The 20,937-nt window shown below is 39.7% G+C and overlaps 1 pseudogene; it reads right to left on the bottom strand.

Moving 5' to 3' along the window:
* Window positions 1–778: 778 nt before the first annotated feature.
* LOC147430342 (uncharacterized) lies at window positions 779–18,082 on the bottom strand (annotated as a pseudogene).
* Window positions 18,083–20,937: the final 2,855 nt, after the last annotated feature.

The following is a 20,937-nucleotide window of genomic DNA, read 5'->3' as shown; positions in this document are numbered from 1 at the left end:
CAACCATATAGTGAGTATGCATGCAATGGTATGCTAGACCAAGAATGCTAGCCGAGACCAAACCTCTGGGATGTGCCAAGACTTTTTGACTGTAGTTGGTATTGTATGATCTATTTGTAGGAGGAAAAAACCACTTTCTTGAGTTTGTTTAGGTAGACACTTTTAATTAAATTTTTTGTTATGGATGGTAGGGTTGATTGTTGTTATACAGTCATGTAAGGAGGAGCTAGTGCTTGCTGTAAAGCAAGTTGCAACCAAAGAGAAGACTTTGTGCTTGCAAACTCTACCTCGAGAATATAGCTCTCAATAGAAACAAGGATAGTAGGATGGTGGGTGGGACTGCAAAATTACCTTGGATTTGGTATGGTTGTATGGTCTTCATACATGTGCAAAAGGAAACAATATGAGGGATGATGAAATACAACCGATTGTAACACGAGTTCATTCCATTTCAATCCACTTGCATCAGTATTGACCATAACTACCTTACAAAACCATTAGAATTGTGAAGTTTGATTGTGTGCTTTGTTCAAGATAAACGAATCCAGTTTGGATGCAAACAAAGTAGATGATATGTAGGCTTTGCTCAACAATAACATGGCTCATAATCCAAGGCCTATAATTTGCAAAAGAAAATGCACAGAATAGTTTGCACAATGCAAAAAAAAAAACCACCTTCACATTGGTTGGGCCATTTCAAAGCAATGAATCCAAACGGATGAACATTACATAAGTAAATGAGAGCTCAATGAGAGTAGCTTCACGCAAATCAGGGGCATCAATTACAATACGAAACAATTAATGTAATCATAAATGTGGATCCTATCACTCTCAAGCATTGCTCTCCTGTCACTAAATTTGTCTGCTATCTTCGATAGTGCATTGGAGATGCCATCCATAGTGTTGACGAACATGTTTTCTACTTGCAATGGCTCCATGTGTCTTGACCTTCTTCCATTTTCTGCCTCCTCCATGACCTTGATCATGTACATTGTATCCTCCTGCAACCCTACATCTAGCATGTGTGTTCTCCTTCGAGCTTTCTTGGGCATTCCACCATTTGTAGGGGTCCTATCAAATGTAGAATTCTCCTCAAATGCATCCATAGAGGGTGATGGGTGAGGAGATGTAGCCACTTTAGTAGGTGTAGTAGGAGTAGCATGTCTTCCCAAGGTCATTGTATGACAACACGTTAAGGTTAGAAGCAAAAATTTGTTTTGAAAAACCTTCTTTTGAAAGAAACGAATAGATAACAAGAAAGGCAATTGACATACCATTTGAAGTATCCATAACTGAACGTGGTGGGTCTAAGATTGGATCATAGCCCATGTATCTTTCCATCAGCTTGAACAACTTGACTTCTCAATTGCCCTCTCTCTTTGTGACATGGCCGAATAGCTACTCTTGCCTAATGGAGGATTTCTCTCCCAGTTGCTTATTGTCCTTGTAGCTTTGATACAGGTGCCACCACTTCTCATATGAGGTCTTCCAATCAACATGAAAGTGGCATTGAGCACATAAGGCAACAACGTCTTCCCATTGCAACAATGTCTTCCCACTGCTCCTTAATAGTCTTCAACTTATCAACTATCCCCGCATGAAATCTCTTGTCATCCTATTGCTTTTTTGACTCAGTAAGAACTATTGTGTTTTGATATCCCAATGGAAACACCTTGTAGAAGGGTTCTCCTTTGGTTGGTGGCTTGTTGGGGGCCGTCCTCTACGCTTTGAAACCGGAATAGGTTCATTGCTTGCTTGAACTCCACGACAACCTTCAACCAGCAAGGGAGAGCTCCAAAAGAAGATGCCCATTGCAAAGGATCATCGCTTTCATATGCTTGGGGGAAGGTGAGGGAGCATGATGCCTTCATCCTATTTGATCCTGGCTCTATTCACAACTTCATATCAACGGAGTTGGCCACAAAGCTTGGCATACAAGCTTTTGAGATGGGAGATACTGTAACTGTTGATGGGGATATCAAGGGGAAACAAGCCTCCGTTACTCCCTTGATTGGGAAGTTGAGGCTTCATGTCCAAAGCTACATCAACAAAGGACTTTTTCATCTCTCTTCTCCAACATGAAGATGTTATCCTAGGGGCACCTTGGTTCAACCGCATGGCTGCCAACATGAAGTTCCTTGAAAGGAGAATCTACTTTACCCACAGGGAAGAGAGCATATGTATAGATGCTTATGAGTCTGGTGGTACTATACCACTTGTATATTCACCTGCTTTTGATAAGTCAATGCAAAACTCGGTTTCCTCGGACATGATTTTTGTCAAAGAGTCTCTAAATAATGCTAATGTTTTGACAAAACAAAGTGGTAGGAATCAAGAAGAATTAGACTTGTCTAATTTTCTAAATAGATTCCAAGATGTATTTATAGATGACATCATGGAGTTACCTCCAAAACAAGGGGATGATGACCATCTGATAGAGCTTCTACCGGAAAGCTCACCACCTAATAAACCTCCTTATAGAGTTTCTCAAGCTCAACAAGAGGAGACTATGAGGCAAGTGCACGAACTAGTAGATAAGGGAATGGTGAGACCTAGCTCCTCTCCCTTTTGTTCACCAATCCTTTTAGTACAAAAGAAAGACGACACATATCATATATGTGTTGACTATAGAGTACTAATTTGGATCACTATCAAAAACAGATTTCCCATACCGCAGGTAGAAGATCTGTTTGATAAACTACAAGGTTTGACCTACTTTAGTGTGATTGACCTTAAAAGTGGCTATCATCAAATAACGATAGTGAATGAAGATATTGTAAAGACCACGTTTTGTAGAACGTTTGGTCTTTCTGAATATCTTGTCATGCCTTTTGGTTTGACAAATGTTGCAGCCACGTTCAACCGCCTAATGGAGAAAATCTTTAAGACCCTACCGCAAGTTCACTGGAGCGTTCTTTGATGAAATTATCATCTACTCCAAATATTTGGAGGAGGATAAGCAACACCTCCAAGTAGTTTTTAAAGCTATGAGGGTGAATAAAATTTTCATTAACCAAAAGAAGAGTGACTTTTTCCTCCAAGAGATTCAATACTTAGGTCATATTATCTCTCAAGATGGTATCCATATGGATCCAACCAAGCTTGAGGTAATAAAAGGATGGCCTAATCCAAGGAATCTACATGAGCTATGAAGATTTGTTAGCATGTGTACATACTATAGATGCTTCATAGCTAATTTTCCCAAATAGCAGGACCATTACATGACTTGACAAAGAAAAATGTTAAGTACATATAGACTGCTAAAGAGCAAAGTGCTTTTGACAAGCTTAAAGAAAATCTTACCTTTGTAACATTTAATGCACTAGTAACTTGTGTGTAGCGAGAATTGATGACATAGTGAGCATTTTATTAAGAACTAGTTCCTAATGAGCATAGAGAGAGTACTTATTTTGAGAAAGCAACATAATAATTTACACCTAGCTAATTTGGCATTGAAAATATTTGAAAAGAGAGAGAAATAGAACAATTGACAACAGTTGAGGATCGGATTTACATGGAGCCGATCCCCCCTCCATAAAGGCTTTGTATTATAGCTTCTCCCATCAAAGGAGACTTTTGTACAATACAATCTTTGTGTTCCTTGACAAAGTTCTTTGTGTTCATGGTAAACTGATCATTTAATATGGGAAGATAAAAGGGAAACAAGAGTTAGGATATATATATGTGCTTCTAGACTTATCTCAAAAGGGGACCAAAAGGATAAATGTTTGCATCTCAATAGGGGTCCAAAAGGAGACGGTCACCAAAGAGCAATGTGCAATAAGTGTTTCTAGATTTACCTCAACAAGGGACCAAGAGGAGAGATGGTTACATCTCAATAGGGGTCCAAAAGGAGACGGTCCACCAAAGAGCAATGTGCAATAAGTGTTTCTAGATTTACCTCAGCAAGGGACCAAGAGGAGAGATGGTTACATCTCAATAGGGGTCCAAATGGAGGTAGTCTATCAAAGAGCAACGTGCATCTAATGGAGCTTAAAAGACCTTAGAGTTAGCTTCATTAAAGACCTCCAAAAGTTAGTGTTAAAAAGTCATTTGACCTTACGCAAGGTAGGGCTAACCTCGAGGTGGGAATTCTACCCAAGCATGAGGTGCTAAGATGCTTAAAGTGGTTCTGGGAACCTTGCCCAAAGCTTGAGGTGACTTTTATGCTTAAATGGTTAAGGTTTTTGAAATGTTAAATTCAAAGATAAATTCTCAAGAGGCATGAACGTTTTCATGCTTGATTGATTAAGCTTGAAGTATTCAATTTAAACAAAATGACTTAAGAAGCATTAAAGACACATGTTTGATTGACTAAGTGCTTAAAGTATTCAAATCAAACCAAATGACTTAAGAAGTATAAAAGACACATGTTCAAAACTACATGTGGTCCTCATGATGTGTTTGAATCCTATTGGATAGACTTTAAAGGAGGTCTAATGAGAATTTAGATGCATAGAAACAAACAAATAAGTTCTTTCTCTCAAAGAGGAAAAAGAGGACACATGTCCCAAATGATATAATTAAATATTATGAGAGAGAGAGAGAGAGAGAGAGAGAGAGAGAGAGGTGTGGACCAAGCATGAGAGGGGAGTATATTCTCCCACACACACACACATTCTCTCATTGTGTGGAGTGCAAAGTGAAAGAGCTCCATCTCTTTCTCCAAACTTGTGGGGAGAAGTGGAGAACCTACACCAACACTCTTGGCTATGGAATGCAAATCCAACCAAGAGCCATGCGTCAATGCTTTAGCTTGCCATCTTCTTCATCTTCATTACTATGCTATTATGCTATGCTAAGCAAGAAGAGTGATGATAGGTGAGGAACTATTTCTTTCTCCTATGAATGATTCTTCTTCCTCTTTCCTACCCTCATTCCCCGCTAGCTCTCCCACCTTCGAAGGTGTTTGAGACCTTGGGATAGTTAATGCTTTTTACAAAGTTTATGTTATGCTCATGATGCATGAAGCTTTCCATCTTCATAGCCATCACCAAGTTAGTACTATCATGTTCTCTAATACTCTCTCTCTTGCAAAAGTACTATTCATGCCAAGTTAGTTAAGTACTATGTTCATGTTGCTACCATCAATTAAGTTCACCCTCTATGTTCTCAAAGTGATCTTTAAAAAATGCTCACTTTAATTCTCTTAATTCCGCTATTCTCAAAGTTCATAGGCCATTCCCATTACATCTTTTAGCCCCATTGAAGCACATTGCTCTTGTTGGGAGAAGAGGGGGAGATCGACTGTTTAAGCTATTCAACACATGCTCCAAAACATCACCATCAACCTGTCTACCTCTTTTCCCAATTTTCAAGCGCACACACACACACACACACCTAGACTATCACACACACACACACACACACACACACACACACACAGAGAACATAGAATTGACATAGACATGCTTGTAAGAGATTGTAAGAGATGTGTAAGAGATGGAGACTAGATTAGAGAGTACACAGCAAATAGAACATAGCATAAGAGAGTAGAGAAGAGAATCTGCAAGAGAAAGGCCTAAATTTAGCCCCAAACTCCACGGCACCTCTCTTGTGGAGTTGGTATTTAATATATTATTGTTGAGTTTAAGGTGCCAAAAATTGAGGCCCCTCTTTTTACAACCACTTCACTTTTGTAAATGAGTGAAGCTCATTAGTTCTTGCATGACCCATAAGGGGAGTTCCCACTAGAATTATTTATAGAGCCATAGTGGCTTATTGAAATGAGATTCTAAAGTAATGTGCGAATATAAAATGGCCAAGAGTAATTGCTGGCACCTCTTCATCAACTCTCCGCATTCCACTCTACAAAATCATCATCAACGCAATTAGAAAATTAATAGACAGCACATAATTAACCATTATGCCAGATATCCCAATTGCAGCTAACCACTACAACAGGAGGGTGCCTAGTCTCGTAACATCCCTCCTACCAGGGATAGCAACTATCCTCAGTTTCTCAATAAAGAAATCAATTGGACAGTGAGTGATGGAAAGTGTGGAGAAGGTTGGGGAAGTTGCAAAAAAACTTTTTAAGCATCCACTTGGCATCCTCTCTAGGGTGGCCCTTGAAAGTCAAAAGGTAACGATTATAAACCATGCCATTGCGTGTAGTGGTGGTCTTGTGATCAACTATTTTGTCAGGGATGAGTTGCTCTTCTTGGTCTACAAGTGAAGGTGGGTCTTCATAAATGTGGTGTGTAGGTAGGGGTCCTCTGAATGGGAGTAAAAGACTAATGTGAAAGGCATTGTGAATGTGCAAATGTGCAGGTAGGTCTAAACGGAAAGAAACATCATTAATGACAACTGAAATTTTAAAAGGTCCATAAAAACAAGGAGCAAGCTTAACAAAGACATTGGTATCAACACTTTTGATCCTTCGTTTTTCAATGCGAAGTAAAACATGATCACCTTCTTTGAATTGGTGTGCCTTCTTGCGGTGCTTGTTAGCATGCTTGGTGTAAAGTTCTTGTGAGTGTTTAATGTCAAAATGCACACTTGCATAAATATAATGAAAGCTAGTAGTGAAATCATTACTGGCAGGCACAACATTAGAAAGACGTGGAGCAGGAGTAGGAAGAGAGTGACTATACAACTTCAAATGGAGATTTACCGGTGGTAGTGTGAGTGGTGTTGTTGTATGAAAATTGTAGAATATGTAGGTAATCATCCCATTTCTTAGGTTGAGAAGAAACATAAGCCTTTAACAAGTCAATAATAGTGCAGTTTGTGACTTTGGTTTGACCGTTAAATTCAGGATGAAATGCAGAAGTGAAGTCAAGTGTAGTGCCAAGATTTTCAAACACATTAGTCCAAAAAGCACTACAAAATTTTGAATCTCGATCAGAAATAATCACTTTAGGCAAACCATGATGTGGGAAAACAGTTTTAAGAAACAAAAGTGCAACTTGATGTGTTGTGAGTGTTTTCTTACAAGGAATGAAATACGCTTGTTTAGAAAAACGGTCAATAATAGTCCAAACCATGTCATGCTTGTGCACTATGAGTGGGAAACCAGTAACAAAATCCATTGAAATGTGTTCCCAAGGTCTTTCAAGAATGGGGAGAGCGTGTAAAAGTCCCAATTTCTTACCTATAGTTGCTTTGATTTTTTGACAAATCAAACAAGTTGAAACATACTGTTTAACATCCATTCTCATAGTAGACCAATAGAAATCATCCATTCTCATAGTAGACCAATAGAAATCACAACATAAATTTTGAAAAGGCGCAGCAACTCCTCTATGTCCAGCATAGGGTGGTTTGTGCAATTCTTCAATAATTAATGTACGGAAAGTTTTAGTCACACACAATTTTTGTTTGAAATAAAGGAAGTTTTCTTGAATAGTGTATTCGAGAAATGTGTGCACATAATTATCAAGCTATGCAACCATGTCGTTTTGAAGTCATCATCATGTGCATAAGTATCAGGCATAGTGTCAAATGAAGTTCCCGTGATGGTTGATAGATGATTAAGTGAGGGTCTTCTACTCAAAGCATCAACTACAACGTTTTCTATACCAGGTTGGTATTGAATGTTGGGCTGAAAACTTTGAATAAAAGCAGCCTACTTAATATGTCTATCATCTATTAAGGGCTGAGAAAGTAAGTATTTGATACTTTGTTGATCAGTTTTTATGATCAAGTCAGTACCCATTACATAGTGTTTCCAAATTTTTGATGCATGTACCACAACAGTCAACTCTTTATCATAAGTACTGAACTTCGATTCAAAAGGTTTGAATTTACGGCTTTCAAAAGCAATTGGATGGTTATCTTGCGTAAGGACTGCACCGATACCTTTTCCACTAGCATCAGTGACTACCACAAAGAATGGTCTTTCAAAATCAGGAAATTGCAATACAGGTGCATTAGTCAAAGCATGTTTAAGTGCATTGAATGAGCTTTCTTATAAATTAGTCCATTCATAAGGTGTGTTTTTCTTCAACAGGAGAGTCAAATAATGTGACTTGTAAGCATAATTACGAACAAATTTCCTGTAATAGCTACAAAGACCAATAAAAGAACGTAGCTCATGCAAGTTTTTGGGTATAGTCCATGACTGAATGGCTTCAATTTTCTTGGGGTCTACATGTATTCCCTTACTCGATGCAATATGTCCCAAATATTCAATTTTAGATTGAAATAATGAACTCTTTTCAAGATTCAAATACAGGTGATTTTGTGCGAGCAGATCAAATACACATATTAAGTGCTCCTTGTGCTCTTCTTCATATTTACTAAATACCAAAATTTCATCAAGAAATACAATCACAAAACCTTGATGGGTCAATGAAAATTCTATTCATCATGCGTGTGAATGTAGCTGGTGCATTTGTCAAACCAAATGGCATGACAAGGAATTCATAGTGTCCAGTTTCTAAAAGCAGTTTTGTAGACATCATGTTCAAACATTTTGACTTGCTGATACCTTGATTTAAGGTCAATTTCGCTAAAAATGTTTGCCTCTTTCACTTTGTCTAATAGATCATCCACTCTAGGAATAGGAAACCTATTCTTAATGGCGATCTTGTTTAAAGCCCTGTAGTCGATGCACATATGAAAGGTTCTATTTTTTTTCTTGACAAGAAGTACTGGAGCTCCGTATGGTGAACTACTAGGTCGGATTAGGCCTCGGTCAAGTAAATCAGTGATTTGAGTTTGTATTTCCCTGTGTGCGGTTGGATTGACACAATAAGGTGCTCTACAAGGAGGTTCACTACCCGATATAATGTCAATTTTGTGGTCTTCTGGGCGTGATGGTGGAATTCCAGGTGGCAGATCATGCATGAAACAATTTTTAAATTGTGAGAGAAATTCATCGTGTATGGAGTTACGTGAAGTTTCAGTTTCAGCAGAAATTTGATTTACCAATACTAGATATGTTTTCCCCTGTTTTTGAATTGCTCTTTTGGCTTGAGTATGAGAGAGGAGTGGAAATTTTTCATATGCTAGTGTTGCTTGGATGCAGAAAGTTTTATTATTATGAGTGAGAGACATTGTACGTGTTTTATAATTAATCAACGGGTCAAATTCACGACAAAACAAAATCATATCAAGACCATGCAAGGGTGCTACCAAAAATGTTCGTGCTTGTGTAAATTCACCAATGCAAACTTTAACAGTGATTTGGGTTTTACAATTAAAATGTTGATTATTAAAAACAGTTTTAACCTTGTGAGGTGATGAGATTTCAGAGAGAGATAGTTGCTGTGCCAAACGTGTGGAAATGAAATCATGGCTACTACCATCATCTAACAGAATGGAGACACTTTCACCCTTAACAATGCATTGCACTTTAAACAAAGTGTGAGGAGATATAAGAGTACATGAGGATGGGTTGTCATCATTATCATAATCAGGATCATATCCCTCACTGTAGTTAGCTTCCACTTCATTGTTGTCGGGAGTAGCATCTTCGATGAGGTTAAAAGTAGCGCCATTGGGGCGGTTGTTGTTGAAGGGTTTTTGACTTGAATTTTTGTTGACTCCATTGGAGTGGCCCTTGGATTGACCATTTCCCTTAGCAGGACCATTTGTGCACTTATCTGCATAGTGACCATACTGAAAGCATTTAAAACACTTCACCTTTTTGTTACCATTAGAATTTGGAGTAGGACGTTGGTTGAAAGAATTTTGATTGCCTTGTTGCTGCGTGTTGTTGTTGTTGTTGCTTGTATGGAGTTGAGAAATTGTAGGAGAATTGTCAAATCTACGTCTCTTGAAAAAAGTACGGCTTTCGTGTTTGCTTCTATCAAAGTTAGTAGAGAAAGGAGGTCTCTTGTTGCGGTTAGTGTTAGCAGGTTGATCAGTGTGAGAGGGTTGTCCACCTTTCTTCTTTTCTGCATTGAGAGCCAAATTAGTAGCCTTTGACAGAGAATCTGGTTTGAACATATCTACCTCAACACCAATTTGTAGTGTGAAGCCTGATATGTACTTATGCTTCAATATCCTGCGACTAACATGTTCAATAGCTTGCAATTGAATAAACAATTCCAAAAACGATCAGTGTAACACTGTACATCTTCATTTCAAACTTGTCGAATTAAATCCCATTGACGTCGTGCTTTAGCTTTGTACTGTCTATGTAAAAATTGGGATAATTTTTTTTTTTTAAATGCATGCTTGGTATGTGGTCTTTTCCCTGTTGTTTGGTGGCGTTCCACCACAATGCAGCGCTGCTAGTGAGATGATTTGATGCACATTTTACCATTTCACGCTCGGGGAAGTCTTCATCATGAAAATAGTCATCTAGTTGACTAACCCATGCTAGAACCGTGCTAGCATCTTTAGTGCCATCAAAATCCTTGAAAGTGAAGACTTTTCTGCTAGTTTTGCTTGTCCTGGGTGCCGGTGCAGATTCGGTGCGTGCAGAATGCAATAATTTATCCTCAAGTTCTTGCCTTCGCATGCGTTCATATGTGAGGGACTGTAGCAGATTTTGAAGTTGTTCCGCACTCGTGGCTGCTTGAGGAAGGTGTGCCATGATTGTGTGCTTTTTAGAGTATTATTTTTATTTATTCTCTTTTTTTAATTTTTTAATTTTTTAATTTTTTAATTTTTTAATTTTTTAATTTTTAAATAAATAATAATGTTTAAAAGGGCTATTTGATGATATTTACACATGCATTATGTGGAATAAGTAAAAGAGAATAAAATAAATAACATAAATGTAATGTACTTAGTAGAGAAATTGCGGTGGTGTCTAGTCCAAAATGGCGATGCGCTAGGAAATTGCCAGAAAAGGGAGTGGTTCGACGGTGCGTCTGCGAGTCAGTCAAATTGCGTGGCATCTGATCTCCCTTATCCTCCCCAAAGAAGGGACAACAATAGCAGTTGTAGAAGAGAGTCCGCAGGTTATTCAAATGAGTGATAAATTTTTTTCGATTAATTTGACGATGTTCGGATTCTTGGTAAATAATTTGGCAGCTCCATTGAGATAGTCGGTGTCAAGGAGGAATTAAGTTGGAAGAGTCGACAATTTTCGTTGCAAACATATTTGGCAACTGTGAAAATCTCCTGTGCGAATGCCGACCCATTGACTTGCAAGAAGGAAAAGCCGAACTTCTTGGAAAAACAATAGCCCCTTGTGACCGAATGGGGGGGCCGATCGATTTGGGAGACCGTCAAGTGGAGAGCACCGTAGGCAGCAGGGGGTGAATGGAAGTTAAGCAAGGGTTTTTTTTATAAAAAAAAGTTGGAATTGGGCGGCCGACCATAGGTTTTAATTAAGGCCACACCTTTTACAAAAGGTGTGTAACCTTTTGCATGGCGTGCATGTCGATAGTCGACAGCGTCGCGATCAGAGAAAGGATGCCGAGCGTCGTGCAGAATAGTTGGCAGCTCGTTTGGAGATACAGCCTGTTGACTAGCGGTCCTAAGAGACCCCTTTGACAGTGCCTGCAAGGGATTTGGTGCAGGGTGTTGCCATGCCTTGAGATTGTACAAGCGGTCCTTTCCACGGCAAGTGTGAGCCGGAGGTCTCCAATTGTGGATGCACTGTGGTTGACTCAAGAAAGCACAAGGCAAGGTAGAGTAGTGGACTTGAGGCTTTCAAGTAGGAGAATTATGACACTTCTCCGACGGTTTTGATGGCTCCTTCCATCCTTCCTTCTATCTTCGAGCCTTCGTGGAATTCTTAAAATTTCCTCTTCTCTTCTTCGACCCTTCTTTCTTTCCTTCAATCTTCCTCTCTTTCTCGCCTTCACAATCCGCACTGATTAGGCATTAACTTGGGGCTTGAGACTCAACATACCGTATTTTGACCATCATGAAGCCGCAACTGAAAGTCGCTTGCCGACTAGTTGTTGATTTGCCGCCAATTAACGACCAAGTAGAAATTCTTCTACAAATTTGATTGATGAAATTTTGAACTTCCACGGATCCTTGAATCGTAGAATTGTAAATTCGATGAATTGCAATTCGGAGTTTGTCGATTCGAGGAATTCCTTCTTGAAAGTTAAATCTGATGCCGATTAAATCGAACCTTGTTGCTCTGATACCACTGTTGGGAGAAGAGGGGGAGATCGACTACTTAAGCTATTCAACACATGCTCCAAAACATCACCATCAACCTGTCCACATCTTTTCCCAATTTCCAAGTACACATACACACCTAGACTATGACACACACACACACACACACACACATACACACACACACACACACAACATAGAATTGACATAGACATGCTTGTAAGAGAGTGTAAGAGATGTGTAAGAGATGGAGACTAGATTAGAGAGTACACAGCAAATAGAACATAGCATAAGAGAGTAGAGAAGAGAATCTGCAAGAGAAAGGCCTAAATCTAGCCCCAAACTCCACACTCCACGGTACCTCTCTTGTGGAGTTGGTATTTAATATATTATTTTTGAGTTTAAGGTGTCAAATATTGAGGCCCCTCTTTTTACAACCACTTCACTTTTGTAAATGAGTGAAGCTCATTAGTTCTTGCATGACCCATAAGGGAGTTCCCACTAGAATATTTACAGAGCCATAGTGGAGATATCGTCGGATAGTCTTACCCCCTTATGGTCTTGATAAGATATTGTCGGATAGTCTTACCCCCTCGTAATACCTTGTCTTCATGTCGGAGAATGGACTCGGGCTGTGACACCTGTTCTTGGTCCTCGATCTTCGGTGGGTCTTCAATGATTGCTTCTTGAGGTGGCTCTCCTTTGTAAGGATTTAGTAGGCTCACATGGAAATCATTGTGTATGAGCCAGTGGTTGGGCAACCTAAGTTGATAGGTCATCTCATTGATTGGCCTAAGAATCTGAAAGGGACCATTGTACCTCTTTGCTAACTTAGCATAGTACTTTTGGTGTCCTGTAGGATTCTTGCCCGTTGTGTGCCTTAATTGAGCCTTGGGAAACTTAAGCAAGACCCAATCATTTTATTTAAAGGCTAGGGCTCTTCTGTGCTTATCAACAACAGCCTTTTGCCTTTGCTGAGAGATGGATATAACATCCTTAATCTTTTGGAAAGATTCTTGCAGGTTTCGGCTATATTCATATGCAATGAAGATCTTCCCATGTACCTTGAGTAGCAGGGGACTTTTTGATCTTCCCTCTATCACCTCAAAAGGTGCTTTTTCCCTAGAAGTATGTATAGTGTTATTGTAAGCATACTCCACTAAGGGTGAGTACTTCTCCCATTGGGACTTTTGATTCACTTCTGTGACATAAGATTTTAGTATATCAAGAATTGTTAGTTAGCTATTTCACTTTGGCCAACCGTTTGGGGATGATAGGCCGAAGAGAAGTTTAGCCTTGTACCTAAATTCTCAAAGAGACCCTTCCAAAAATTACTGGTCATCCTAGGATCTCTATCCGACACTATAGACATTGGCAAGCCATGGTGTTTGAATATTTTTGATATAAAGAGGGTTGCCATTTGATGGGCCTTGATAGTCTTTTTGACACGTATGAAATGTGCTTGTTTGCTAAACCTGTCTACTATCGTCCATATTCCTATATTCCCATGGATAGACTTGGGCAATCAAAGATAAAACCCATGGATATGCTAACCCATGGTGAATTAGGGATTGACAAAAGTTGAAGCAATCTAGGTTGCTTCCCTCTATCAAACTTCGTCTTTTGGCATACCACACATTTTGAAAATTGTCATAATAACTAATATCTAATTCTCATAAATGATTTTTTCATGTTAAACTTATCATGTAATATGGGAAAGTACCAGGGGAGAAAAAGCTAGAATATTGGTTAGGCTAGGAGACCGGTCACAATAGGGATCCAATGGAGGGAAAATAAGGATCCAAAGGGGGGTCCATCTACAAATGAGCAATGTGCATCAATGGGCTTCAAAGACCCTAAGGTTCAGCCCATTAAGACTTCCAAATGCTAAGGTTCCAAAATCCAAAAGTAATGTCCAATGGTCAAGCCTTAACATTGGATGCTTGTGGGACTCAAAAGTCTTCCCACATCCCTATCCTTGAGGGGGCGAGCCCTTTTAGTAGGGGATGAGAGAGAAACACATACACACACACACACACTCTCTCTCTCTTGCAAGCCCCCTTTACACAAAGGGCATAGTGGACACATGTCAGCTCCCTAGCCCAGTTGCCCCCAAGGTGCATTCAAATCCTATTGGATGGCCATAGAGGTAGACCAATGAGAGTTAGGCTAGAGTACATTTAGTTTAATTCATTTTTAAAAAGTTGATTAAAGAACCAATAGAAATTAAGCTCTCTAGAAGACTATTGGACAGTTTCCCAGAGGATCCAATAAGCATTCAGCAGCCCAATGGCTTGCATGATTCCTATTGGCTAGAAGACTAAGGGGTCCATGAGAGATTAATTGAATTATTTAAATACCTAAAGATCTCACAAAAGGGGAAAGAGAGACACATGTCACAAGGCTATCACTTATGCTTCTTAATTGTCATTGGCTAAGCTTTATAGGGGCCAATAGGATGCCAACATGAGTAAAAAGAAAAGGGGAAAGAGAGACACATGTCACAAGGCTATCACTTATGCTTCTTAATTGTCATTGGGTAAGCTTTGTAGGGGCCAATAGGATGCCAACATGAGTAAAAAGAAAGAGGGGTCGACCAAGAGAGAGGGGGCTGATTTTTGAAAGGAATCATCACTTACACACTCACACAAGCTCATGTGTGAAGTAAAGAAGATTATCTCTCCTTCTCAAGATTTAATGGAAAGCTCATCATGTACTCCAAGCTTGTGAGAAGGGAGGCCTACCCCAACAGCTCTTGGCTTTGTGATGCAAATCCAACCAAGAGCCAAGCTCTAATGCATGCTCATCTTCTCTACCATGCTAATTACTAAGCTATTATGAGTGATATGTGAGGAGAAATACTTCTTTCTAGTAAGAATACTCCTTCTTCCTCTCAATCTACTCTCAAACCTCGCTAGCTCTCACCATCTTCAAAAGTGTGTGAGGTCTTGGTTCTAAGACCGTGAGGGAATTGATGTTGTGTTTTACAAGTGTGAGCTTGGTGCTTGAAGTTTCCATCTTCATTGCACTACCAAGTTATTGAAGGAACACAAAGTATTGTATTGTAAAATGTCTCCCTTGATGGGGGAAACCTATAATACAAAGCCTTTCGGAGGGCGGAGGCTCCATGTAAATCCAGTTCTCAACTGTTGCTTATAGCTTAATTTCTCTTTCTTTTTGAATTATTGTTCATGCCTATTTAACTGGGTGTTATGCTTTTGTTGATCTGTCCATCCAAGCACTCTTTCTATGCTCATTAGGAATCTATTCTAATGAAATGCTCACTATGTCTATGTTATTTTCCGCTACACACAAGATACTAGACCATTAAATGTTACATTGGTATCAGAGCACAAGGTTTCTCTTTTCTTCCTCAGGAAGGGAGGTTCTCAAGATAACTATAAATGGTTGGTTTTATTAATTGCAACTGAGTAAGTAGAATATGGATTTTTCAGTCTTGTAGTGCGCCTGCTTCGTGCAGATAACGGGGCAGCATCATCGAAGATATGGTCCTAATAGTGGAGTCCTACAGGGCGTCTTAACCACTATTGAGCTATTAGAAGCTTGACAGGAGCCGGTACTAGTTTGGTGGTGAAAGACCCTCTCTTCTATTCCTTGCAATAAATGATATTCGAGCCACGGGTACAAGAGCTTGAGTGCATTTCTAAAGGGGTTAAGAGGAGTAGAAACTAGGGCTTGAAGTGCCAAAGTACGCTTAAAAATTTTACACCTAAAAGTTGTTAGAATGGCTGACATTAGTAAAGAGAGTGAAATTAGTTTTGCTAATGAACATGCTACTAATGATGCCCGAGTCTTACCATACATTGAGCGAACTTTACCGAGTGAATGGTAAAACCGAGCGAGACCCACCACAAAGAATGAACACTCAAAGCAATTGAACACTAATTTTATAAAAGATATCCTCCCCTCTGTCCATGTTTAGGGTGTGGATCCATGGTTGTAACACATCAAGCAACTGATAGGCGCATTGTTTTAATTGGACAATTTTAGTTCAGACTCTACCATATGAGTTGACAATAGGTCACTTTAAATGAAGCATGTAAATCCTACTAGCCCAAATGTAGGCACACCACTTACTACCGTTCCCTCTTCTTGATTTTTCGAGACATCACACACATTCCCTATGACCCTCGTCCAATATTGGACCATTGCTGTGTACTAGAGCTTTCTGAAAAAATAATACTTTAAGATATTATCACTAGCTTAAAGCTCAAAAGCCAAACTAGATTTCAAGAATAAACAATGGATGAAATTAAAATTACACTCTTTTTCTCAATAACTACAAACTAGTTGCACTAGATGGTTGTGTGCCAACCCAATGAGGCTCCCCCTCCCCCCCCCCCCCCCTCTCTCTCTCTCTCTCTCTCTCTCTCTCTCTCTCTCTTCAAGGCCTCACAAAAACGCTTAGCTTCAGTGTATTTTTCAAAAAATAACGTCAAATTTCAAGCTTGTCTTGACAAAAGAATGTAGTATAATTTCATGTATTAAAGTATAAAAATTGATGCATCCTTCAAAAATTTTACACATAAACGGATAAACTCTTGTTTGAGTCGTTGTCTACCAAAATTTGAACATATTTTTTACGGGTACTAATTGCTCTAGTAGGAGTCTCCCATTATGTTTTCTTCCTCATTGGGAGGAATAAATATGCATTCCACCATCCACTACATCTTTTAAAAGTCTTTTCTTGTACTATATTGGAGGCTAAAAATTAAGAGATTTTTTACCATCTTTTGTCTATGGTTGCCAGACATCCTTCATGTCGGGATGCAAGGAAACAACTGGGAGGTGTCTCTCTCTCTCTCTCTCTCTCTCTCTCTCTCTCTCTCTCTCTCTCTCTCTCTCTCTCTCTCTCTCTCTCAACCTTCAAGCAAGTCATGAACTATTGGATAGAAGGGCTTGCAATGGAAGACAATGACTGAAATCCTATGTGACAAAAGTGTATGGCATGCATGAACTCGAGCTCGCAAAGCAAGGAGCCTCTCTCTCTCACTCTCTATCTCTCATGTGCTTTGTATCTGCATCGTCTACAAAGACATTGGGTGGTGGCAGTTGGACGAGGAAAGCAAGGTCCATCATGGCATTTCATGGCATTTGAGACACATTCTCTCTCTCTCTCTCTCTCTCTCTCTCTCTCTCTCTCTCTCTCTCTCTCTCTCTCTCTCTCTCTCTCTCTCTCTCTCTCTCTCTCTCTCTCTCTCTCTCTCTCTCTCTCTCTCTCTCTCTCTCTCTCTCTCTCTCTCTCAAGTCTGAAAGAGGCCGAAAACACCTAAAAACAGTCCGCGTTGCCGTGGATTGTTTTGAGGAGTTTTGAAATGCTTAATCAAATTAAAATCTTATTGTGGAGGAGTTTTGTGGTCGTGGTAAGAGAGCGCTGATAATTCAGGTCCTGAGCATGGATTGTCAAGTTTGCCCTCCTCAATTTTTCCTGTTGTTCTTGTGAGGCCCTCAACGCCTTTGATGAATCTGTGCCCTTGCTCCTTCTGCCTACAATTTGCTCGCAAAGTTGGTTTGTCTCCTATTGAGCACGCCATAGCTATCTACCAACGCCCCTTGTCACGTGATCTGCTTCTCTAGACGTCTTGGTCCTTGCTCAACTCGGTTCATCTTCTCCTCATGTGTTGGTGCGCAGGAAATGATTTGATCATGATAGAGAAGAGTAGACAGGTTCTGTGATGAGCAAATTTGCTACTGCACTCTTTAATCCACATGTGTAATTCAATGCAGCTCGGTCTCTCTCTCTCTCTCTCTCTCTCTCTCTCTCTCTCTCTCTCTCTCTCTCTCTCTCTCTCTCTCTCTCTCTCTCTCTCTCTCTCTCTCTCTCTCTCTCTCAATCATGAAGTAAATTGCCTGCCCAAACTCTGTCAAATACATCCTTCATGTGCCTCGCTAATGCCCTTTAAAGCATTGTTGGCAACATACAAGAGAGAAATACCCCGCGCGCACACACACCATGCATAGAAGACTCCCAGCTTCTCAAATATGGCATATTGTAAAGCTCCACTTCCATTCTGTAATTAAGGGGTCTGTTTTGAGCATCTGTAGGTGCTGCCACTGCTGTTGTTGCTACTGTCAACGACATGGCTGCAGCAAGTCTGTCCTCTCTCTCTCTCTCTCTCTCTCTCTCTCTCTCTCTCTCTCTCTCTCTCTCTCTCTCTCTCTCTCTCTCTCACCACACACACATACACAGAGGTCATCACCTCTACCTGCAACAAAAGCGGATGTTGATAGGTCACTAGCCTCATTTGGGGTGTCATGTGCAAACCACAAACAAAATGCAATTTTGAAATGCCGAGCAGGGAGTGTATCTCTCTCTCTCTCTCTCTCTCTCTCTCTCTCTCTCTCTCTCTCATCTGAAAGAGCTCCAAAAACTCTTGAAAACAGTCCGCGGCACCGCGGGCTGTTTATTCCCAATAGCACATTGCATTCCTTGTCTCTTGCTCTACAATCTAAGTGTAATCATTTCCAATTCTGTTGTGGTTCGCGACGTATCATTTGTGAGCTAAATGCATTGATTTGGGAGTTAAAATGGTTGTTTTTTGAAGTTTTGACCATGGATAAGTGTTTCTATGCTTAAGGTAGATCTTTCCAAGTACTTCTGTTTTAGTTTTCTGCACATTTTTTGTGATGGATCGTGATTTATGTACCTTCCTAGATGGTGACAGAACTTGGTAAGATTGAGTCCATAAGTATTGTGATACTTCTCCTTAAGTTTCATGACATTATGGATTTGTTTGGATACCGAAAAGGCGTGATGATGTTGAGTGTTGAGATTGGACGCATACTGATTGTCTGACTAGGAAGTGGTTGATTTGCTTTTGTCGTAGAACGAGTAGCTCTTGAGTTCACTTTGGTGAGATTGACACTCTCATTAATTCTCCGTGCCCCACCCTGAGTCGCTTCCTTGCATATTGACATTATGTTAGTGCAAAAGAGCTATGTTGCAGACGTCTGTCGTGGCGACCCGCTAACATTGGCGCCGTTGCCGAGGAAACCGATCCTTAGGTGGTGAGTGACTCAGTGTTCACAAGCTTTTGATAATTGTTCCGCTTACCCATAGACAATGAAGTAGCTAGACGTAGGTCTAGTGCTTAATAGAGACTGGAGTCCGAGACTAGCCAATGCTATTCCCTAAGAGCAAAGAAAACTGTGAGTGAAGTACAAGATATTATTTCGTTTTTTGATTTTTCAGATGCTTGGAAATGGCTGTTCCACCACACACATTGTTGTTATTTTTGTACTGTTGAGTTCAGTTATGTTTGCGTATTCATTTCAGTTATAGGAGTAGGCTAGGAATCGAATTACACCATCTTTTGTGGCCAGAAGGATCGAGGGAAAAACTGTCAAAAACCTTATTTTGGTGTTAAAGACCATAACATGGAAAAATTGAAGAAGTGATGGTCAAGGCTTCAAAACTGGACCAAACCCAGTAAAACTTTCAAGAAGGGGATAAAAGCACTTGTTGGAAAAGATTGTGCAAAAACCTGTCAAAAATCTTGCCAAACATGGATTGCAATCCATGTACCTTTATGGCAAAATGTGCTAAAATTATTTCCTTTGCTTAGGACAGGCTCTCAGGCATCAGAACCTTGAGTTTGGTGAGAAAAAGAGGGCTAGAAGGTCATAAAAATCAAAAGATTGGAGTGAGCAGACCAAAACCTTGGAAAAAGGGAAAACAAAGAAAAACTGAACTTTTATTAGTCCAAATCCAAAAAGGGATGAGAATTGGGACCAACTAGAAGCAAGGAATCCACGGAACCAAGTTTCATGCCCAGGTGCTTCCCAACATGGATCGCGATACATGTTCCATGTAGACATCTGACATTAAGATTTGACCAAAGTACTCTTGAATACTAGTTGAACAACTTTCCCAAAAGGAGCCATAGACAAAAAGTGAAAAAAGCTGGTCAAAATACCAGAAAAAGAGTGGTTTGCAAAAAACCGCAAAACAGACACAAAACCCTGCTTCTCACTTGGAAAAAACTAACCAAATCCAAAAAGACTTGGGGAATAGCATCATCATACCTTGAGTGATCAGCTCACAAAGTGTCAGACCAAAATGTTGCCAAACATAGATCGCAATCCATGTACCTTTTTAGAAATTTGAGCTGATAAACGACAAGCAGTGAATTGATAACAATTGGAGCACTTTATCCTCAAGGACCCTTATCAAAAAACTTCAAAAAGAGGGCAAAAGGTGGCAAAAATCAGATTAAGGGGAAAAGCACTAACATAAACTCTAAAGCTGACTTTTTTCTATCCAAAAAAGCTTTAAGGCATTCAAAAACTATATAGTCAGCATCACTAGGCCAAGGACTAGCTGTGGGACAAAATTTAGTGTATTTTGACACAAAGGAACATGGATCGCGATCCATGTTCCCTGACACAAATTGATACCAAACTAGTACCATAGCTAGAGGGTATCACAGAGAGTCTATTGGTCCTTCTAGAGTTGAAATTGGAAGCAAGAAACCATTCCAACAGCTGAGAACAAACAAAAGCTCAGGCAAGTGACAAAATCAACTTAGCCTCCAATCCTGAGATTCATTTTAAAAAAAATTGGTACTGAAAGACCTCTTAATCATGTTAAAATTGATGATAGCAACAAAATTTCAATTAGCTTCTCAACATGGATCGCGATCCATGTACCTCTAAGCCAGAACAGAGACAAAAACTTACCACACAAGGAGCTAGGCTTTCAAAATTGAAATTGGATCAAAATTGTTGAGGTTGTGTAGGGAAGTGTGTGCTAAGTTTTGTCGAACAAAAGCAAGAACTAACAAGAACAGCTGTAAGCTTACAGCTATCAAGCACATTTTTGACAGATTGTAGATACTAGAAGATAGTACCCAGCAAGCAAGAACAAATGAGAGATTCAAACTATTTAGTGAGGTAACTCGGTTTGGATTTTTCTTGTTACCAATTCTTCATGAATCT

This window comes from Adiantum capillus-veneris, chromosome 22, assembly GCF_014529385.1.
Source record: "Adiantum capillus-veneris isolate H3 chromosome 22, ASM1452938v2, whole genome shotgun sequence".
NCBI lineage: Eukaryota > Viridiplantae > Streptophyta > Polypodiopsida > Polypodiales > Pteridaceae > Adiantum > Adiantum capillus-veneris.
The sequence above is the reverse complement of the archived record's forward strand: the minus strand, read 5'-3'. Positions and strand labels throughout refer to the sequence as shown.